Here is a 22070-nt window from a genome sequence, read left to right as displayed (position 1 = left end):
GCTTCCCTGGTGGCTGAGAAGGTAAAAAAAATCTGCCTGCAGTGCAGGAGACCCAGGTTCGATCCCTGGGTCAGAAAGATCCCCAGGAGAAGGGAATGGCAACCCACTCCAGTATTTCTGCCTGGAGAATCCCATGGACAGAGCAGCCTGGCAGACTACAATCCATGGGTCACAAAGAATTGTACATGACTAAGCAACTATCAATTTTACTTTTAATCAGAACCTTAACAAATGGACAAATATATATATATACATATATATATATACACAAACACACATTCACACACAACCAGTTAACCACAAATAGAAAAGAGCAAAATATTTTACTAGTCAATTAATCTGAAAAAAATAGTAGTATCAGTGGATAATAGGAATCCAATTCTAGGTGTAGCAGTGTAGTAGTGTGCAAAATTAATGAATGCTTTGAGGGCCTGTAACATGAATTATAATTTGTCACTTGGCTTGGAAGTCACCACTTCCTAGAAGGCTTTTAATCTTAAGTGACATAAAAATGGAAGTACATAATTGTTGCTGTTGTTCAGTTGATAAGTCGTGTCTGACACTTTATGACCCCATGAACTGTAGCACAGCAGGCTGCTCTGTGCTCCACCATTTCCCAGAGTTTGCTCAAACTCATGTCCATTGAGTCTGTGATGCTAGCTAATCATCTCATTCCCTGTCTTCCCCTTCTCCTCCTGCCTTCAATCGTTCCCAGAAACAGGGTCTTTTCCAATGAGTTGGCTATTTGCATCAGGTAGCCAAAGTTTTGGAGCTTCAGCTTCAGCATTAGTTCTTCCAATAAATATTCGAGGTTGATTTCCTTTAGGATTAACAGGTTTGATCTCCTGGAAGCCCAAGGACTCTCAAGAATCTTCTCCAGCACCACAGTTCGAAAGCATCAGTTCTTTTTTTTTTTTTTTTTAAATATCAGTTATTCAGTCTTCTTTATGGTCTCTCACATCCATACATCTGACTCTCCCATCTGACTACTGAAAAATCACAGCTCCAACTATATGGACTTTGTCATCAAAGTGATGTCTCTGCTTTTTAATATGCTGTTCCATTTTGTCATAGCTTTTCTTCCAAAGAGGAAGCATCTTTTAATTTCATGGCTGCAGTCACCATCCACAGTGATTTTGGAGCCCAAGAAAATAAAGTCTGTCAGTGTTTCCATTGTCCCCCCACCTGTTTGCCATGAAGTAATGGGACTGGATGCCATGATCTTAGTTTTTTGAATGTTGAGTTTTAAGCCAACTTTCTCACTCTCCTCTTTCACCTTCATCAAGAGGCTCTTTAGTTCCTCTTTGCTTTCTGCCACAAGGGTAGTGTCATTTGCATATCTGAGGTTGTTGATATTTCTCTTAGCAATATATATGTATATACATATTTATATGTTTCAGGAAATATTTATAGATGTAAAATATATGTAATATATATTATATATATAAATATACAAACCAGGCATATATATTATATACACAGACATTCCTCCAAAGTATGTATACAAATGAATAGTAAGTACATAAAAAATAGTCAATATTCTTAGTCATTATGGAAATGCAAATCAAAACCATAATGAAGTACCACTTCCCACCCACTAAAACAGCAATTATAAAAACAATCAGAAAATAAATTATCACAAGAATCTGAAGAAAATGAAACCCTCATACATTGCTGGTGGGACCATAAAGTATTTCAGCCACTGAAATATTGGAAGAAAATTTGGCAATTCCTCAAAAAGTCAATGCAGAATTTCCTTATTACCCATCAGTTCCACTCACAGGTATAACCCATAATAACAGTCAAACAAATACATTGACACACATGTTCACAGAAGCAGTATTCATGATATCTCTCCATGGATGAGTGGATAAATACATTGTGATGTATACATACAATGAAAGATTATTCAGTTATAAGAATGAAGTACTGAAACATGCTACAACATGAATGAAACCTAAAAACTTTATGCTAAGCAAAAAAATTGATGCTTTTGAACTGTGGTGGTGGAGAAGACTCTTGAAAGAGTCCCTTGGACTGCAAGGAGATCCAACCAGTCCGTTCTAAAGGAGATCAGTCCTGGGTGTTCATTGGAAGGACTGATGCTGAACAGAAACTCCAGTGCTTTGGCCACCTCATGGGAAGAGTTGACTCATTGGAAAAGACCCTGATGATGGGAGGGATTGCTGGCAGGAGGAGAAGGGGACGACAGAAGATGAGATGGCTGGATGGCATCACCAACTCGATGGACATGAGTTTGAGTAAACTCCGAGAGTTTGTGATGGACAGGGAGGCCTGGCGTGCTGCGATTCATGGGGTCTCAAAGAGTCAGACACGACTGAGCGACTGAACTGAATGGACTGAAGCAAAAAAAGGACAGATACAAAAAGTTACATATTGTATGATTCCATTTATGTAAAATATCCAGAATAACTAAATCAGTAGACACTGATTGCAGATTGGTGGAACTGAGTATTGGAAAGTGGGGAACTGCTTAATGGGTGTGAAATTTTCCTTTGGAATGTTGAAAGTGTTTCAGAGCTAGAAAGAAGTGATTGTACAACACTCTGAACGTGCAAAGTGCCATCAGATTGTTCACTTTAAAATGGAAAGTGTTACTTTTATATTATGTCAATTTTACCTCTATTTTAAAAAAGAATATCTACCAGAAAACTAGTGTGGGAATCTCCCAGATAGCTAAAATAAATCAGGGTATCAGAATTTGGGGCTAATCTTTATTCTGTGATTCCTGGTAACAAAAGCAAATTGTCTCAGTCTGTTGATTGTTTGTGTACATGTTTTCATGTCTCCTTTTGTCATGAAATGATAACTGAACAGATGAGTCACTTACTCTTTGTAAAAGCACCATTATCTTCACTGCTTAGGGCACCAAAATGCAGTGAAAATGCATCAAAGCAGTTCTTTGGTAGAAATTGAAAACTAATTTCAAAATTCATTTGGAAATTCAAAGGACCTAGAATAGCAAAAATAACTTTGAAAAGGAAGAAAATAGTTGTAGGACTAAAACATGCTGATTTCACAACTTGTTATAAAGCTACAATAATCAAGACTATAGTTGGTACAAAGATAGACAAATGGATCAATAGAACAGAAGAGAGAATCCAAACATAGACTCATGCATATAGAGACAACCAACATTCTAGGTTCAAAGGCAATTCAGTGGTAAAAGAATTTTCAACAAATGGTACTGGAACAATTAGATGTATGCAAAAAGAATAAACTTCAATTTGTACCTCACACCACATAGAAAAATTAATTCAGAAAGCATTGCAGATCTAAATGTAAAACCTAAAGCTATAAACTCCCAGGAGAAAACACAGCATAAAACCTGCATGACTTTGAGTAAAGCAAAGATTTCTCAGCAGACACCACAAGCAAGGTCCATGAAGAACAAGTCAGTAAATGGTGTTTCATCAAAACAAAGGCTTGCTTCTGGACCTACATTGTTTCATTCATAAACAAATGAAAAGGCAAGACTCATGCTGGGAAAATATATTTGCAAAGTATATATCTGATAAGGGAGTTGTATCCATCATACAGAACCTTCAAACCTCAGTAACTTAAATTAACAATGGGCAAAACAGCTATTGCACCAAAGAAGATATATGAATGCTAAACAATCACAAGAAAAGATTTTCAACATCATTGGTCACTAGGGAAATCTGAATTAAAACCACCATTTAGCTATTTCATGGCTAAAGTTAAACATATTGACCATGACAAGTGTTGTCAAAGATGAGGCGCAAATGAGGAGCAAATGCGTACTGCTTGTGAGGATATAAAATGGTACACCATCGCTTTGGAAAACAGCTTGGCAGTTTCTTAAAAAGTTAAATATACACCTTCCATTTGATATAGTAAAAATGAAACCATACACCCATACAAAGACTTATACATGAATATTCATCCACACTTTATTTGTAATAGCCTAAAACTGGGCTATTACCAAATATCCATCCACAGGTAAGTACATAGAATGGTGTGTCCATTCAACAGAATATCGCTCAGTAATAAAAAGAAATGGCGCTTCCCCAGTGGCTCATTCAGTAAGGAACCTGCCGGCGGCACAGGAGACCAGGGTTTAATCCCTGAGTCAGGAAGATTTCCTGAGGCAGGAAATGGCAACCCACTCCAGTACTCTTGCCTGGGAAATCCCACGGACAGAGGAGCTTTGTGGGCTATAGTCCATGGGGTCAAAAAGATTTGGACACAACTTAGTGACTCAACCATAATAAATAGGAATAACATCATGATACGTGCAACAGCATGGATGCAGCTCAGAAAAATTATAGTGAGTGAAAGAAGCCCAACTAAGAAAGCCCACAACCCATATGATTCTTATTTATATAAAATTCTAGAAAATGCAAGCTCCTCTGTAGATCCATAGTGCCACAGAGCTGATAGGTGGTTGCTTTTTATGGAGTGGTAGGAGGTATTTGCAAGAAGGGGCAAGTGAGGTATTTATCAATTTGCACAAAGAAACTGTGTATTATCTTGATTGTGATGCTGACTTCATACAACAAAGCATATCCCATTATACACTTTAAATAAGAATGGTTTGTTACATACCTACTATATCTTAATGAAACTCCTAAAAGCAGTTCAGAAAGCGTTTATTACTCATCAGAGGTTCACTAAATTTCTGTTCATCTGTTTCTTGCCCAATTCTTCTCTCCATTTTCTATTCACACCATGAATAAATAGGGTTAACCCTTCTACTTTTAATTCCTTGTTTTGATAGTGATATTTAGTTTATTTCATATATTTTGGTCCAAGTATGATATGCAGCAATTAGACACACTTACTCCTTAGAAGGAAAGTTATGACCAATCTAGATAGCATATTAAAAAGCAGAGACATTACTTTGCCAACAAAGGTCCGTTTGGTCAAGGCTATGGTTTTTCCATTGGTCATGTACGGATGTGAGAGTTGGACTGTGAAGAAAGCTGAGCACTGAAAAATTGATGCTTTTGAACTGTGGTGTTGGAGAAGACTCTTGAGAGTCCCTTGGACTGCAAGGAGATCCAACCAGTCTGTCCTAAAGGAGATCAGTCCTGGGTGTTCATTGGAAGGACTGATGCTGAAGCTGAAACTCCAGTACTTTGGCCACCTGATATGAGGAGCTGACTCATTGGAAAAGACCCTGATGCTGGGAGGGATTGGGGGCAGGAGGAGAAGGGGACGACAGAGGATGAGATGGCTGGATGGCATCACCGACTCGATGGGCATGAGTTTGAGTGAACTCCGGGAGTTTGTGATGGACAGGGAGGCCTGGCGTGCTGCGATTCATGGGGTCGCAAAGAGTTGGACATGACTGAGCTACTGAACTGAACTGAAGCCTCTAAAGATGGTTAGGGATCCAGGTGCAGTTGCTGTCAGCATCAATATTCTTAATGTGTCAGGGCTTTGTGCTCAAAGCATTGTTAAAAAAGGGTATTTATGGACCTCAGCCTGACCTGCTACCTCAGAATCTCCAGGGGTGGGCTTCAGGCTGCGGGCTTTTAGATAAGATCCCAGGCGATCCTTGGGTGCTCTGAAACTTGAGAGCAGAAGGACTCCCTTTACCTTTTACTGTGATTAATTATTAATTCAGATACCTTTCCATCTTCCACATCATAGCTCAGCAAACCTTTTTTCCATAAAGGACTAGATAATTATTTTAGGTTTTGTGAGCCTATGGTCTCTGTCACAAATTATCCAACTATGCCATAGGAGCAAGAAAGCAACCAGAGCCAACACATCAACAAATACTGTGGCTGGGTCCAATAAAACTTTATTTACAAAATAGGTGGGGTTATGAGCCATTGGGCCACAGGTATCATTTTGTGGGCTCCTAGTCTAGACAGTAAATTACTCAACAGGCAAGAGTGTTGAGTGGGGTTTGTGCTCCGTTCAGGTGAGAACAAGAGTGGACCTTCTGAGGCTCAGATTTGGAAGTGGTTCTCGGCTGAATCACTAACACGCAATTCTGAATACAGATTTCTGGACCCTCTTCTCATCTTCTGACTCAAGAGCTCATGGACCAGAGCTCTGAACCTCCTTAAGCCCCTGATGGTACAAATGCAGAGCCAGGAGTGGGGATCCTGAAAAAGGATGCTGCGTGTGGTCACTGGGGTCACCTGAAGTCCCCTACATGTCCTTCCAGGAGTGTCTGTGTTGCTGTCACTGCCAGCACCTGCTCCTCCATCCTGAGCTGTCACTGGAGGGGGAGCTTCCTTTTTGATGTTTGTGTGATGAAACATGGACCCCAGCCCTTGGGGAAAGCAGAGGCTGAAGGATCCTCCCCAGGAAACTTCAGTGGCCCCAGATGCCAGACACGGAGTAGCAGGGTCCACACAGCCTGTTCCCACCAGTCCCTCCCACTTTTCCCAACCTCCACCCCATCCCAAAGGCCAGGATTCTAAGGAACATGTGGGGAACTGAAATAAACATGTGCTTTAGAGTCAGACGAACGAGGTTCTGATCACAGCTCTGCCATGTTTGACCTGAGGGTTTTAATCAACAAATAGGAGATTGTTCTCTCTGGACCTCAGATTCACACAAACTGGATTCGTGAATGATATTTGTTCACATAGTTTTATCATTCAAAGCTGTGAAGTGGGGAGAATAATAAATATTTCATAACGTTGCTCCAAGGATTTGAGGAGAGGATGGAGGTGAAAGCCTGACAAGACCTAAACACTCACCTGATGTCAGCGTTTCTAGTGACATTTCCATTGTGGCTGAAAGGACGTGACCTCAAAGGATTATTTTTAAGACACTTTCAATTTCAGAATAGTTTCAGATTCATAGAAAAGTACTGAAGATATTGTGTCTTCCCTGGTGGCTCAGCGGTAAAGAATCCATCTGCAATGCAGGAGCCGCAGGAGACGCGGGTTCGATCCGATCCCTAGGTTGGGAAGATCCCCTGGAGGAAGACATGGCAACCCATGCCAGTATTTTGTCTGGAGAATCCCAAGGACAAGAGGAACCTGGCGGGCTACAGCCCATGGAGTCACGGAGTCGGACACGACTGAAGCGACTTGGCCTGCACGCAGTGAAGGTATTAATGGTAAAGAAAGTCCACAAATGCCCAAAACCCAGTTTCCCTGCTGTCAACATTTTACAACATTTTTCCTGCTGTTCACATTTTATTTTTATCACAACTCATGGATCAGCACTGATCCGTCGTTAGGAACTCAGTTCCACACAATATCTAGGTTTCCTTGGCTTTCCTCTCCTGTCCTTCTCCGTCTCGGGACTCCATCCAGGGCGCCACGTGGCATCCGTTGTCATGTCTGCTTTGTCTCCTCTAGACTGTGACCATTTCTCAGATTCTCCTTGTTTTCCATGACCTGGCAGCCTTGAGGAGTGCTGGCCAGGTGTTTTGCAGGAATGTCCTCCTGTTTGGGTTTGCAGGATGTTTTTCTCATGGTCAGAGGGCCTATGGGTGGTGGTCGTATTTGCCTTCTCTCTGTAGTTTCTACCCCAGTCAATCAGGTCTTTGGGGATGGGCCACACTGATGGCCACACTGATGGGTGTGGCTGTCTTAGGTCCCCCAGAAAAACAGGGCTGGGAGGGGGAAGATGCCATTATTCCCAGAACTAAGCAGCAACAGAAAGGCAAAGAGGAACAGTGCAATATCACTCTACCGAGCTCGGGTTAGCACATGTAATATGGTTCTCACTCGTTCCACATGTGCTTGTAGTAAAGTTCATTTGGGATTTTCATCTCAGGAATGGGTCCAGTGTAACAGTCCTTATTAATCCCTTAACTCCAGGCAATCAATATTAAGGAAAAGTCCTCACTCATTGTTCATCACCATTGTGGTGCATAATTTGCAGGCAGTTTACATCTCTGTGTCATAAAATTTAAACAACAAGCTACTCTTTCAAGGTCAATGAGCACAAACTTGAAAGATCTGAGTCAGGCCATCAATAAAATGTGGCAAAATGAAATCCAGGTGGACGATCTGTCGGGTTCAAAAGTCTGAAATGAAATATGATCACCAAATGATACAGAAAATTTCAGCAGCCAAAATCCAGCTACATGACAGAAAAAGTTGCCTGCACCGAAATAGCATCTGTTGTAAATGCTAGAGATGCAATCACTATTAAGCTGTATAAAGTGTCCCTCAAGCAAAAGCATTACACATCTTCCCCAACAATTGCCAGGAGCCAAGGCATTTGCATACGATTGCAAAGTGAGGGCAGTTCAGAGGGTGGCTCTAACAGGCTTTGAGGAAGTGAAAGCCAAGTCAAGCATACTAAATAGGAGGGACCTGTTTGGGGCGTCTTTTACCCCTTCCCAGAACTCCCAGCAAAGGCAGGGTGCACGTGCCTATCAAAAGCTGGGTATTTGCTCAAGCTATTAAGAGTGAAAATACAGTTTCCTCATTTGTAAAGTGAGCAGGCAGCACTAAATCATCTCCAGGGACCCTTCCAGATTGAACATCCTAACGTCCTGTAATTCCATTATCCCAGCCTTTGATATGGAATCCTCAGTGAGAAGTCACTCATTGAGCTGACTCAAATCAGGCCTGACAGCCAGGATATCATGCGAGGATCAGCCTTCCCACTTCCAGTGCACTAACCGAGTTAACTGCGTAGGAGGAACACGCAACTCACCCAGACAAATTCCAAGCTGAATCTGGTATCAATACCCGGCTGAAGGGGGTGGGGTGAGGGGGAGGGGAGTTCATTGGGAAACAGCCACACGCGTCCACAGCCGTAATGCCTGGTGAGCACAGTTTAGAGAGTGCTAAGTTTAAATCGGCCTGGAGTTTTAAAGAAAAATACACATTGGGAGGGTTTTTTTCCAGGAGATTAGTTGGCTTTTTCCACACTTGCACTTTGAGAATTTGGAAATCAGCCCAAGAGCTCAGAAAGTGCCAGCAAGAGGCAGGAGAGTGCTAAGGGTTGAGGAGTCAGACGCTTTCCCAATGTCCAACACAAACCAGTGACACAGTAGTCAACACAGCCTGGTCTGTCACCCACACTGCCGGCCGCAGTTACTAGTAATACAATGAAAGATGCTGTTATCCAGGCCCTGACCCACAGCACCAGACACTGAGATTCACACCTTACACAGCTGCCAGCTCCCTGAAGCCAGCAGCCCTGGTCCTGACAGATCCTTCATCCTTGACTCAGGAGATGCCTGAGGGTGGTCATTGACCTTCCTTGTCCCCTTGTTCCTAGAGATGGAGTATCAGCATTACTCAGGAGCACGTTAAAAATGCAGACTCCTGGGCTCCCCCCAGACCCGCCCATGGGAGCTGATATTAACATTTCCCCAGGTGACTCTGTGTGCATCAGAGGCTGAGAAGTGCAAGCCCAGGGCTCCCCTCTCTTACTTGGGAGAGAAAGCTCTGAGCCAACTTTAGGGAGTCAAGGGACTTTCTGGAAGCAGGCAGGGTCCTCAGCCTCCTGAGAAGTGGCCCACCAATGGAGAGTGGAAACTGGCTCTGGATTCTTCTCCATGTAGGCGGGCTAACTTGAGATGGCCCTTTCTTGTTTATGTTCCTGCCATCCACAAGCAGATGGAGAGTCATCATTTGGGGCTGTAGGGACAGGGACGCCCTTCCCCCCAGAAGAGCTGGGCTTCCCACCTGTGCCTTGGGCACCTTGTGCTCTGGGAAGATCCCAGTCATCCACCAGGTTAGAATGGGGGCGCAGAGTGTCACCCTCTCCCCGCTACAGCATCCATCCTCCCGGAGTCCTGACCCTGAACAGCGGGAGAGCCCCGCAGGACATGAGGGCCTGAAGCAGAGCCAGGTTCGATGCCAGAGGTGGCCCCCAGGGATAGACCTGCTCTGCTTGGTCCTGGGGAGCTGGTTCCACTCCTGGCCACCTTATTCAGAGGCTTTGGCATCTGATCACCAACTTTCAGTTTTTGAATAGATGGACCCTTGGCTTCACCCTGCCCCTTCTAATATGGTTCCACCTTGTTCTAAACTTATTTACTCAGGGACAGTCCAAGGACAGGGGCACCGGCATGGCTAGGGGCTTGGCCATCAGGAGCTCAGGTCCACCTGGACCTACTGGATCTGAGCATTAATCTCACGCGACTCCAACAATTCACAGGCACAATACAGTGTGAAAAGCATGAGTGTAAACAACAGCCACTCATCTCGGAAAGTCTGCTAGAGATACTCCATCCTCCCCGCAGTTTCCACAGCTCAGAGCTGCTCACGGGAAGACAACCAACGGGCATCTGAACTGTCCAAACATATGATTCCTGGTCTCTTGAATTTCCATCCCTCTGAAATTTTGTGGAGGAGTAGTTCTTATTTGGGCAGGGCACAGTTTACCTTGATGTTCGTACTGTAGGCTGTACTTGGCTTCATTCCAGAACACTTTTTACAAAATATCAGCCTAAAAAACATATGGAACGTTGCACGTAACTTGATAGTCTCTAGTAATATATCAAATTTGGTCCAAATCAGGTGGTCCCTTTGAAAGTTCTTGAGCTGAAAGCAAAATGCTAAAGAGAATTAAAACAGAAGCTTCACATCTCTGGCTAGTCACACTCAGACAGGGACACATTCAATGCCTTCTGGATTCTGAAATCTGAAAACGTGCAGAATGGTGTGCCGGAGTCTTGTAAGCCATTCACGAGGCCATGATGACTTCCCAAAAACCACCGTTTATTATCATAAATCTTTGCATGTGGATGTCAGCTCTCCAATATGACCTCTCTCTTGAGAGTGAGACTCGTGACTTGAAGTTATTTGCCTTACCAGTGCCACGTGGTACCCAATACTCAGCAGAGTGAGGGTTACATTGGAAATGATGGTAGTCGTGATCACCAGGATGGTTTTGTTGTTCCCAAGACTAGTTAAACTCTTCTAGGGTATAGATTTGTCCTTGCTGTTATTCTGTTTTCCAGAAAGAATTCAGTTTATTGACAACTATGAAGATGGAGAATGTACCAGGAAGGCTTTAGGGTCCTTCAGAAATGGTTCTTCTAACATAAAAAGTTTCTTCCTTTTAGGAAGGAGAGAGTCCAGGAACCTAAGACTTATTTGGCCTAATGTGATTTCATCAACCATCATTTGAGAAGAAGATCCAGGTCTGCCAAGATAGAAAAATCATTCTCCAATCATAGCAAACTTCTGAGTCTCCCTTCTGCTCCTTTAGATATCTCATTTCCCTACAGACATTAGTCATGCTTATTTTATCTATTTAATAAATGAACTTTTAGCTAGAGGAAGGAGAGCACCCAGCATGAAGCTTCAAAGTAAAGCCAAAAAGGAGGGAGTCAGGGATGGAGGTGATGGAGCATCTCTGCCTGAGAAGTGAGGCAAAGCATCGTAAAAAAACATGAGCAAGGAAGAGGAGAGGAAAAAGTCAACAGGGCGAGGACTCTGAGCCCACTCAGTTTCTTTGATGCCAATGGAAGTTAATTCCATGATCCCACACCACATCTCGCCAATAAAAATCCAAGCCTTGAAAACAGGAAGCAGTTCTGGACCATAGTGTCAAAAAGCACTCAGCAGGTGCCTGTGCATTCCCTTCCAGCCTCAGTCCAAACCAGTGGTCCTGCCAAACCATTGAAGTTTCACGGACTCACCTCTTAGAGCCTGTGTCTGAAAAGGATACCTTTTGGCTGTCTGACCCAACCTCTTGAGCCCATCACTCTTAACAAGGAACCTTTGCTGACACCCACTTCCCTGCAGACTGTGCCTCTCTCCTGGTTTCTGGGGTTCATTCCTTTTGGAACTCTTGAAATTGCCTGCTTAGTTGGCATCTTTCCATTGAGACTGGAAGCCCCTCAAATGTGGACACGATCTTGTTACAGTCTGACTTCCTGCTGCCTCCCACACTGCTAGGGGGGTGTTGAGCACTTGATATATGTATATTGAATGAATTAACAAATGCTCTACAATACTCAAGGTTAGCATCCTTAAGTAGGCTGTCATAAATGGGCACTTATGTGAAAAGAATTATTTCCTGAATTATTTCTCTCTTTTTCTTTACATTCATCACTTACTCTTCCTCAGAAGTAAAGGAAGGGGAAATGAAACCGTGTTACAGCCACAGTTTCCTGTTCACACTCAAAGCAGCCATTTGGGGTTGCTGGTGGGATGAAGTTTTGTGCAGGCACTTGGAATCACAGAGTAAAAGCTGGCAGACTCCATGATTTTTCTCTTTTTCACTCTAGAAGGTCCCTCGAGATATGTCCTTTTCTCTCTTTCTTTTCAAATTTAAGTGGGATCTCCTAGAAACTACCACAACCATCTCTTCTAACAACTCATGTGGGCTCTGGGCATTACCTATCAGACCTTCTCCTGGCTGCTCGCCCAGAGTTGCTGCTAGGAAGAAGCAGAACATGGTAGGAGGAGAGTTTGGGAGGCCCTCTTTGTGCTGAGGGATTGTCTTTTCCTGCCCCTAAACTCTTACCATCCCTGTGTTTCCCCAGTCCTGTCTACTCTTCCCTGGAGTTAAAGTATTGAGCTGGTGCTGCCTCAATTCTAGAATGACTGCCTGATTCACAAGCAAACTATTATAAGACCGTACATCCTTGAGTGAAAAATATTGCTTGACTGCAAAGTGATTTGTCAGGGCCTTGGAATTCACAGCATCTAACAGTTACCCCATTCTATGGCTGCTCTCTGACCACCTCCACCATTTTTGCAGAAGTTTGATGTTGTCTTTTTAAGTCATAGCTGTCTTAAAAGGAAAGAAAAGAAGCCTCACAATGACCATAATGATGGTAGCCTTCCCCAGTAGAAACTGATGAACTGTTTGATGAACTACTGGTAGACTTAGAGCAAGTTAAAGGGAAGTTAAAGATCACCTGGATCAAATCTCGCATCTTAGAGATGGTTAATGTGAGACGGCCCCCTACCCTGAGTTGATGAATTGCCTAAGGGGACAAAACCTGGGTCTTCCATCTGATGTTCCTCCCAGCAGTAATTCTCAGAGTATAGTCCACTGATCAGCAGCCTCACTGTATCCTAGGGACTTAAAATAGCAGACTTTCCACCCAGTCAGATCCACTGGATCAAAATTTTGGGGGTCAGGCCCAGCAATCTGTTCTCACAAGCTTTCTGGGGGGTTAGATACACCCCAATCTTGAGAATCACTGCCGATGTGCCACACTCCATTCTATGGTTGCTCAAACTCTGGGGCAAGTCTCATCACTCTAAGATTAAGTTGACCAGGAAGTGGAGTAGAAAGGAATGTTCTGGAAGTCAAAGGGATCCTTGTCAGGACATCTAGGAAGCAGCTGTCAGTCCCCTACCCAGAACTTGGACATGAATAGAGATTACTCCCCTTAAGAAAGTAAATCTTGAGAAGACACAGGGAGATAAAGGAACCCTTCAATCCAGTTCTTCTTTAATCCTTGGTTGTTTGACTTTTATAAGATTTTACCAAAAAATAAGACAATGGGAAGTGGAATAGATTCTACTCTTCTAGAACTCGTCTGACAGACTCACCTGACAGTTTCCAAAGCCATTCATTAGCAGTTCCCATCAACTCTGTTCTCTCTGTGTGTAGACCTCAAGCTCACCTTCCTTCATCAGTGGACAGCATGGCATCCTTCTTGTGATGGAGAATCACCAGGCTTCTGTCCTCATTGCTCATTTCCTAGGAAGAAAAAAGCTAATCTCATGACTTTCGGCTATCAAAACTGATGGAAGAACTTTTATTGATCCAGCTTGGTCAGGGATCCTTGGCTTATTATTCTTCTCTTAATGTCTATGTGATTGTTGATACCTTTGTCCTCCCTGGAAATTTATTAACTCTACCAGGAGAGGATGGTATCCATAGCTTAGACTATGATTTGCTGACAGACAAAAGAGACATCACAATTGGCCAGCCTCAATTTCCCATAAGCAAATAAGGGAGCCCTGCTAGGGTCATGTGACTGAAATCAGTGGGAGGATGTTGCCCTCTAAAGGAAGTGATAGGGAAATGGCTTCCCTTCTCCTCCTTGCAGAAATGATACTATGGAGAGTCACAGACAGTGCCACTCTCACTAATTATGGATGGATGTGAACTAACTTTTGTTATTAAATATTTTACCATCACAAGAACCATCCATGTGATTAACAGATTAGAAAAGATGTGACACAGGGGCTAGGGGTAGTGGCAGGGCAGAGATGAAGTTCTTCATTAAATCAAAACAGCAAATTTTGGTAACACAAATTCCAAAGACAGACATGGCTCATGCCAATTCAGGATTAAGATTTCAGAAACTGAAGGGCCCTGAATCTGTTCATCTTTGTAGATCATCATCTATTGTTCTAAATCTGTTAAAGTACTGTCATTCCCATTTTTCCAGGAAGAAGGCTGACACTCAGAGGGCTCTGTAAACTCTGTTAGTGGTCACGGAGTAGAACCAGACCTTAGAGCACCCAGACCCTAGTTCAATGCCCTTTCAACTATTATCATGTTGCTTTTAAAAAAGAAAGATGATCAGGCTACTGAGGTGAGACCATTAGCATTCTGATGACCATAGGAGTAAAAAAGGAAGATCGTCGTAAGTAGGAACATTTTCATTTATATGATGCAGAACAAGAGGTGGACACATGTGACCCACTACGCTTTCTTTCTCTGAGTGAATTGCCTAGTAAGAGTTCAAGCGTGGTTCAGTTGGGGGTGGACACACTAAAATAAGCAATATTATGGATCTGTTGCTGTGTCATATTTTATATCATGTTTTTGACTATTCTCACAATTTTCTATCTGATTTATGACAATTTGGGAAATTGCAGATGGATCTATCACTGCTGAAATATGTGACCACGTGAACGTGGATGTGGAGAAAGAGCCTGAATTCACTCAAGGAGGTCACTGAAAATTTGAGGAGGCAAAACAGGGAAAACGTGGAGGAGGCCAGCAGCCAAATGAAACCCAGCAATGTGGGTCCTGAGTGGGAAACCCAGGGGGTCAGAGAAGCAGCAGCTGCACGCAGTCAGAAAATTCAGTGAGTGCTCATTTCAGTGGCCAGTTTTTGAACATGTCAGTTTAATTATGATGCATCACAGTTGACAGCAATGCATCTGGAGCCAATTACAGCACATGTTAAAATCAATTATTGCATATTTCAGCGATCCTAAACACTGTAGTGAGCGAGCTGGGCATGGCTGCAGATTTCAACTCCACTAATCATTTTTACTATCATGGTTCAACAAGAAAAGAAGTACATATAGATAGTTACTGTGATATATATACATCTATTTATGCATATACATAAGCACTTAGAAAAGTATATTTTATAACCAACATCTAATGTAAAGCCCAGACACAGTAGCAACAGACAGCGAAACCTCAAACGTGTGCTCAGACGAAAGTATAACCTTACATCATACTTTTTTTGAAGAGTCATGACAAGAAAATGAAATGCCTTGCTACCTCCAAACCCTCTTGTAGTCAATTCCATCCACTTTCCCCACCTTACCAGCAAGTGTCATCCATCTCCCAAGTGACTGGCTATTTCAGTCTAAAATATTCGCCTTCACTGTTGGCCTTGTTTTTGTGGCCTTTTCACCTCCCTCAGATTTCTAGCTTGAAACATTCTCCTTCAAATTCTACAGCTTTTTCATTTTCTGTTTACTTTATTATGCACCAGGAAAGAAGTGGTTTATTGAAGAAGAGGAGGAGGAGGTGGAGGGGTAGGCGAGGGTGATCTAAAGGAGGAGAAGGCCAAAAAGTGAATGTGTTCGTTTCTACTGTATGTCAAAATGAATCAGCCATATATACACATATATCCCTCCTGTCTGGACTTCCTTCTCATTCAGGTAACTGCAGTGCATTAAGTAGAGTATAGCAACTATACTCCAATAAAAATCAATTTTTAAAAAATAATAGTAAAAATTAAAATATCATACCAAAAAATGTGAGTGGAGGCCACACTGTCTGTCCTAGAACATTCATACATTTTTCTGTATGCCCTGTATGCCTTCAGTTCAGTTCAGTCGCTCAGTCGTGTCCAGCTCTTTGCCACCCCACGGACTGCAGCACACCAGGCTTCCCTGTCCATCACCAACTCCTGGAGCTTATTCAAACTCACGCCCATCAAGTCGGCGATGTCATCCAACCATCTCATCCTATGTCATCCCCTTCTCCTCTTGCCTGCAATATTTCCCAGCATCAGGGTCTTTTGCAATGAGTCAGTTCTGCGTGTCACTATATGACTTGGTTAGTTCTAAAATGGGTTTACTACGAAGAAGAGTTAAACCCTACAAATCTGGATTTCTCTTTCTTGTCAACTGTGCACAACATAAGGCAGTTAAAGAAAACCCACAGTTTCTGGCTGGCTTGAGGCCTTGGAGAGTCACAGGGGTCCATGGTGTGGGACTCGGTCGATGCAAATGCTCCCACCCTGGGCCGAGGGGCCCAGGCTCTGAGGTGACTGAACATTCCAAGGAAAGCCACAGGACCGACACAGCTTGGCTCCGGGAGCAGGTGGGTGTGTATCCCGGGAAAGGCATGAGTGATGTCTGAGTCAGGATGAGCTGAGTGGTCCAAGGAGGCAGAGGAAAACAGCCTGTGTGGTTTTGTTAAGAGAGGGCCGGGCTGGGTGTCGGGAACTAGTCTTCTCTGTTCAGTCAGCTGGGGCGAGGCGCTCGATGCCCCACTGTACTCCTGATGGCCCAGGGGGAAGCAGGCCAAAGACAGGAGGGACCTCCGGATGGGCCGCGACATGTGAGGGGCACCGTGGAAAGGAGGGCTGATCCCTTCTGTGGTTTTGAGGATCAGGATGGCGGCCCTTACCTTTGTTGGTTTGTGACTACAGGATGAACTCCAAGTCATATTATAGGTCTTTCAGGCATGTGTTTGCATTTTTTTAATATTATTGACATATAGTTGGTTTACAAAGTTGTGTTAGTTTCTGTGGTATAGCAAAGTGAATCAGCTATATGTGTACATATATTCTCTCTTTTTTTGATTTCCTTCCCATTTTGGTCACCACAGAGCACTGAGTAGGGTTCCCTGTGCGACACAGTAGATTCTCATTAATTATCTATTTTACACATAGTGTATACACCAATTCATCCCACCCCACTCCTCGCTTGGTATCCATACATTTGTTCCCTATGTCCATGTCTCTATTTCTGCTTTGTAAATAAGACCATCATCACCAGTTTCTCACCTCCAATACTTTGGCCAGCTGATACGAAGAGCTGACTCATTAGAAAAGCCCCTGATGCTGGGAAAGACTGAAGGCAGGAGGAGAAGAGGATGACAGAGGATGAGATGGTTGGATGGCATCACCAACTCAATGGACATGAGTTTGAGCAAGCTCCAGGAGATGGTAAAGGACAGGGAAGCATGGTGTGCTGCAGTCCATGGGGTCACAAAGAGTCAGACACGACTGAACGACTGAACAACAACAATCCAGAGACTCATTGATTCAAGAAGCATTTATTTTGAACTAGTCTTCAAGATACCCACCCTCCCCCTGGTAGAGCTAATAAATTTCCAGGGAAGACAAATGTTTCAACAATCATGTGGACATTAAGGGAAGAAGAATAAGCCAAGGACCCCTGGCTTGTGTCCTGGCTGAAGGGAGGATGTCTGTTATATGGTCACATGTCCCTGTCACCCACCGTTCAGAGGGTGTGGTCAGGAAGGAGAGTAGAAGGAACCCAGAACCACACCTTCCCAAGAATCTGATGGTGATACCTCATTGTAGTTTTGATCTCCATTTCTAATAATGAGTGATGTTGAACATCATTCAAGTATTTATTGGTCAATGAATCTATTTACAGAGAAGGAATGGAGAAGCAGATGTAGAGAACAGACTTATAGACACATCAGGGGAAGGAGAGGCTAGGAGAAAATGAGAACGTTTTATAACCGTGACATATATACAATATCATATGTAAAATAGACAACTAGTCAGAAGTGGCTGCATAACACAGGGAGCCCATCCTGGTGCGCTGTGATGACCTGGAGGGCTGGGATAAGTGCAGGGGAGGGAAGTTCAAGGGAGAGGGAGTATATATTTAATTATGAGTGATTTGCATTGATGTATAACATTATAAAGCAATTGTCTGTGTGTTAGTCTCTCAGTCATGTCCAGCTCTATGCAATCCCATTAACTAGCCCGCCAGGTTCCTCTGTCCATGGGATTCTCCAGGCCAGAATACTGGAGTGGGTTGCCATTTCCTTCTCCAGGGGATTTTCCTGACCCAGGGATCAAACCCAGTTCTCCTGCATTGCAGGCAGACGCTTTACCAACTGAACTAATAGAGACTACCACAACATTATAAAGCTTATCTCCTAATAAATATTTTTTTTTAATTTTAAGCTGTATATTTTTAAAAATCAAAGAATCTAATGGGCCCTTGAGCTGACACTGGAATTCCAATGTGTTCAAAGGTGTCTTGTGCTCCTGTGAGTTGGGATGCAAGTTCTGCATGTGTAATGACCATTGGCGAGCTGGAAGGTCAGGCCCAGACATAGAGGGGGAGAAAGGGGTTGCAGGGCTTAGGGTCCCCATAGGAGAGAGAATTCACACTATAGTTTAAACATGGAGATTTTGACAAAGGAGTGACAGACAGCCCTGTAGGCAGAGTGTCCCAATGAGGGCTAGGGCTAGGGAGAGTCCAGGGTCTCGATTTCCTAGCTTCCAGTTTCAACAACACCATTTACCAGCTGCATGACCCTGCGCAGGTTACAGATGGTACCTCAGTTTCCTCATCTGTAAAGTGGGCATAGAAATGGCGCTGACTTCAATAGATTGGTCTGAGGAGTGAACGAGTTTATCTCTGTAAAGTTCTTAGAATAATTATTACTATTCATCTTCACAGTAACCACATGTAGTGAATAATAGTTACACATTCAAAAGGGGTCGAATTGTAACACTTACCAACCTCCTTTAAAGTGAAACAGAGCAGCACCCTATGGTCCTTGTCCCCCATGACCTCAGAGCATCTTTTGTCTGCGGAAAAACTTTAGCCGCAGAATGAGTTTCCTCAGAGCAGGGAGAGTATGCAGAAACAGAGGGAAACAGCCAAAGGAAATCAAACAATAATAGTTCAGTCATTAAGCAAAGTCAAGGACCTTTAGTTCCTTCTCAAGAGCTACAGATAATGTTCTGAGCCATATGCTGTGAACTGTCTTGTAGATACTGAAATTCCCACCAGGTGGAGAAGTTAACTACCTGTTGGCCAGACTGTAGCCATGGACACAAGCTGCCACAATTCTGAGAACTGGCCCTAAGGAATGGCAACAAATTGACACTGGAATTGAAGATTAACTGTACTTAAAACAGTCAAGATGATGTTGGTGAGACCACCAAGGACCGATTTTAAGATGACCATCTGAGATGGCGATACTGTTTCTGCGGGTAGCCCCCTCCCTCAGCCTAAAAACGCTCTTGCCCATTGATTGTCAGTCGGGAATCAGGGGATGTCAGCCTTTGGAAAGGCATCCACTCCCCCACCCCCATTCCCTTTCCTAACCTGGCTTCTTTATTGGCTTTTGAGTGGCAAGCAGCTGGGCCCCACTTTTGATTACAAAAGGACATTGAAAATATACCCTAGAAAGCAACTTTAAAGAGCTCTGAGCTAAAACAAGTCATGACGGGTAAATGCACCTTCCAAATTCTTGAAGAAAACATGAGGCGCCATTGCTGAGCCCAGGGAAGTGGGTTTATCAACACTGTCCAGGGCTGACATCAGAGCTGAACAAAACCAGGTCCCCATTATAAGAAAGGTCATAGCCACATGCTCTCTAGTGAGAAGAATACACTGGGGCTATTTCTAGACCTACAAGGCCTCCTGTGGTGTGCTCAAAGCATTCTAGAGTTAAGCTCTCAATGTCCTGATACTGGCCCAGGAGGGGTGATCAGTGGACACCAGCCCCGAGGCTGCCCATAACCCCCGCTGTCCTGAGTCACTAACAGCTGCTTTCAGAGCCATTGACCCTTCCACTCCAAAAGATTATCCTTTCCATCCAATCTGACTCACTTAACAGAAAGATGGAGTTTAAACGCTGTGTGGTCTGATCCCTCAAATAAAATGCATAAAGCGTGTCGTATGTCTATGATGCTCCGCCAACAGTGCGAACTCCTTTCCCCTCCCTGTTTCCTGGGGACTTCCACAGCCCTACAGTTGACACCTGGCCATTGAAAGCATCTTCCGTAAAGAGATTGGTGGAGGCATTGCAGAAAGTGGAGGCGTGCAAGAGAGGCTTCATGGACTGTGAGTGCTGGTGCCTCATGAACTTTGAATACCTTCTCCGTTCAAACGGAGGCAGCATGTTTCTCCGGTCATTTTAGTGATGCAAGCCCTGCCACTCACCACAGGTGTTAATGGCAGAGTAATTTTGAGGTTTCTGGATGGAGCGAGCATTCCAAGTTTGTAGAACAAACATTGAGTGGGGATCCAATGTCAATGTTTCCTAACGATTTTTACCTAATGGCTGTGCTGCTCAAGCTCCCCAGGAGGCTCTTAGGAGAGGGTTGTTGCAGTCCTATCAACCTTGCTGAGTCCCCCATGCTAACTACATCCCTGACACCACAACCGTCCTGTCTCCTCTCCACACCCCAGTGACAGCATCTTCCCTCCACACGCCATCCAAACGTCGCTGAAACAGAAGAGGAGCCCCAAGATACTAGGACACATCGGAGAAATTCCCACATGACAACAAAGCATGAAGGTGTTCTCACGACAGGAGTGTTCTAGCCCAGTTGTTCTCACCACGTGATCCTGCAGTCCACTGGGAATCTGTTAGAAGTGTGCCTTCTGGGGTTCCATCCAAGACCTGCAGAAACCATGGGATAGGGGTCCAGCCAGCTGTGCAATAACAAGCCCACCCACTCAAACCACCAGAGTCAACACATGAAAAATCACACACATCAAATTGTGGTTTTGAGTGAGCAAAGGCCATAAATTTTCCACACTGCAGAACTCGACAGAATGTAAGTCACATAGGTTGCTCAAGTGAGGAGAGGAAGGGACTGAGAGTCAAAAGGGCAGTAGAAACTTCAAAGCAGGATGGTGAGGAACCACCCCTGTGTCCCTGCCCATCATAGGGGACAGGGAAAAGAAAACTAATTCTGCTCTCTTGTCTGGTGGCCCAAAGGGTGTAACCTGTCCTGTGATCTAAACAGAGAAATTTAATGATCAGAAAGAGGAGTCCCTTGTGGGTAAGAAGGAAGGAGGGAGGAAGAAGGGGCAAGGCTGTTTTGGAAGAGACAAGACAGGCACGCAGGTGAGTCAATATGAGCCCAGAGAGAGCATGTTTGTGTGGAAATCTTCACGATAGCTCTGGGACCCCTGTATCTGGGATGGTGGGCACCCCCTCACACCCTGGCAGACCCCCAAAACACAGAGGACAGAGATAGATGATACCTAGATTCCATCACCGAGGGATTTAGATAAGAGCTAGAAACTCCAGCTGTATCTTGTGCAGGAAAAACCAGGGAAACCCAGTTCATTAAGATGTTCACTTCCAGGTTGGGGAGGTGTCTGACCTGCCTGTTTTAACCCCATGTGAACAAAGCTTAGCTAAAGTCAACTTGGGAATTATAGACATGCCTGGAATTCTATAGTCTAATGTTCTATCATGATTCCCAAAAGGGTGTCTGATGAGAGCAAAAGGTTTGGAATCCATTTAACAGAGTGACATCATGCTTGGTAGCAATAGCATTTTGTGTCTAAGGTAGCCCAGCACCTACCCTGAGCCTTCACAAAGTGGATATGACTTTGTAACCTAGCCTTCGGCATCACCACTTAACACTACAGTGAAGATTCAGTTCATTTGAGCACAACAATGTTTCTGCAGGAATATTGCTAGTATCTATCATAATAGACCATCATAAGGATGTGTTTTTTTAATCCTATTAATTGAACATGAAAAATTAACCATTGAGAACAAGCTTTATTTATATCCATGACTGTTTCTCAAGGAAATAGTGCTGGAGGTGGGGTGGAGACCCAGCACTAAGCAAGTGGGAAAACGATACCATCCACATTTACGGTCCGACTGCCGCTTTCATGTCTCAGCTTCTTTCTGCACTCAGTGAGGGAAAATGGGGTGAGAGAGCTGGAATAAGTCTTCCATGATCGTGTTTGCAAAACTATTTTTGTGGCAACCAGAAAATAGCC

This window comes from Odocoileus virginianus, chromosome 9, assembly GCF_023699985.2.
Source record: "Odocoileus virginianus isolate 20LAN1187 ecotype Illinois chromosome 9, Ovbor_1.2, whole genome shotgun sequence".
In the NCBI taxonomy this organism is placed as follows: domain Eukaryota; kingdom Metazoa; phylum Chordata; class Mammalia; order Artiodactyla; family Cervidae; genus Odocoileus; species Odocoileus virginianus.
The sequence above is the reverse complement of the archived record's forward strand: the minus strand, read 5'-3'. Positions refer to the sequence as shown.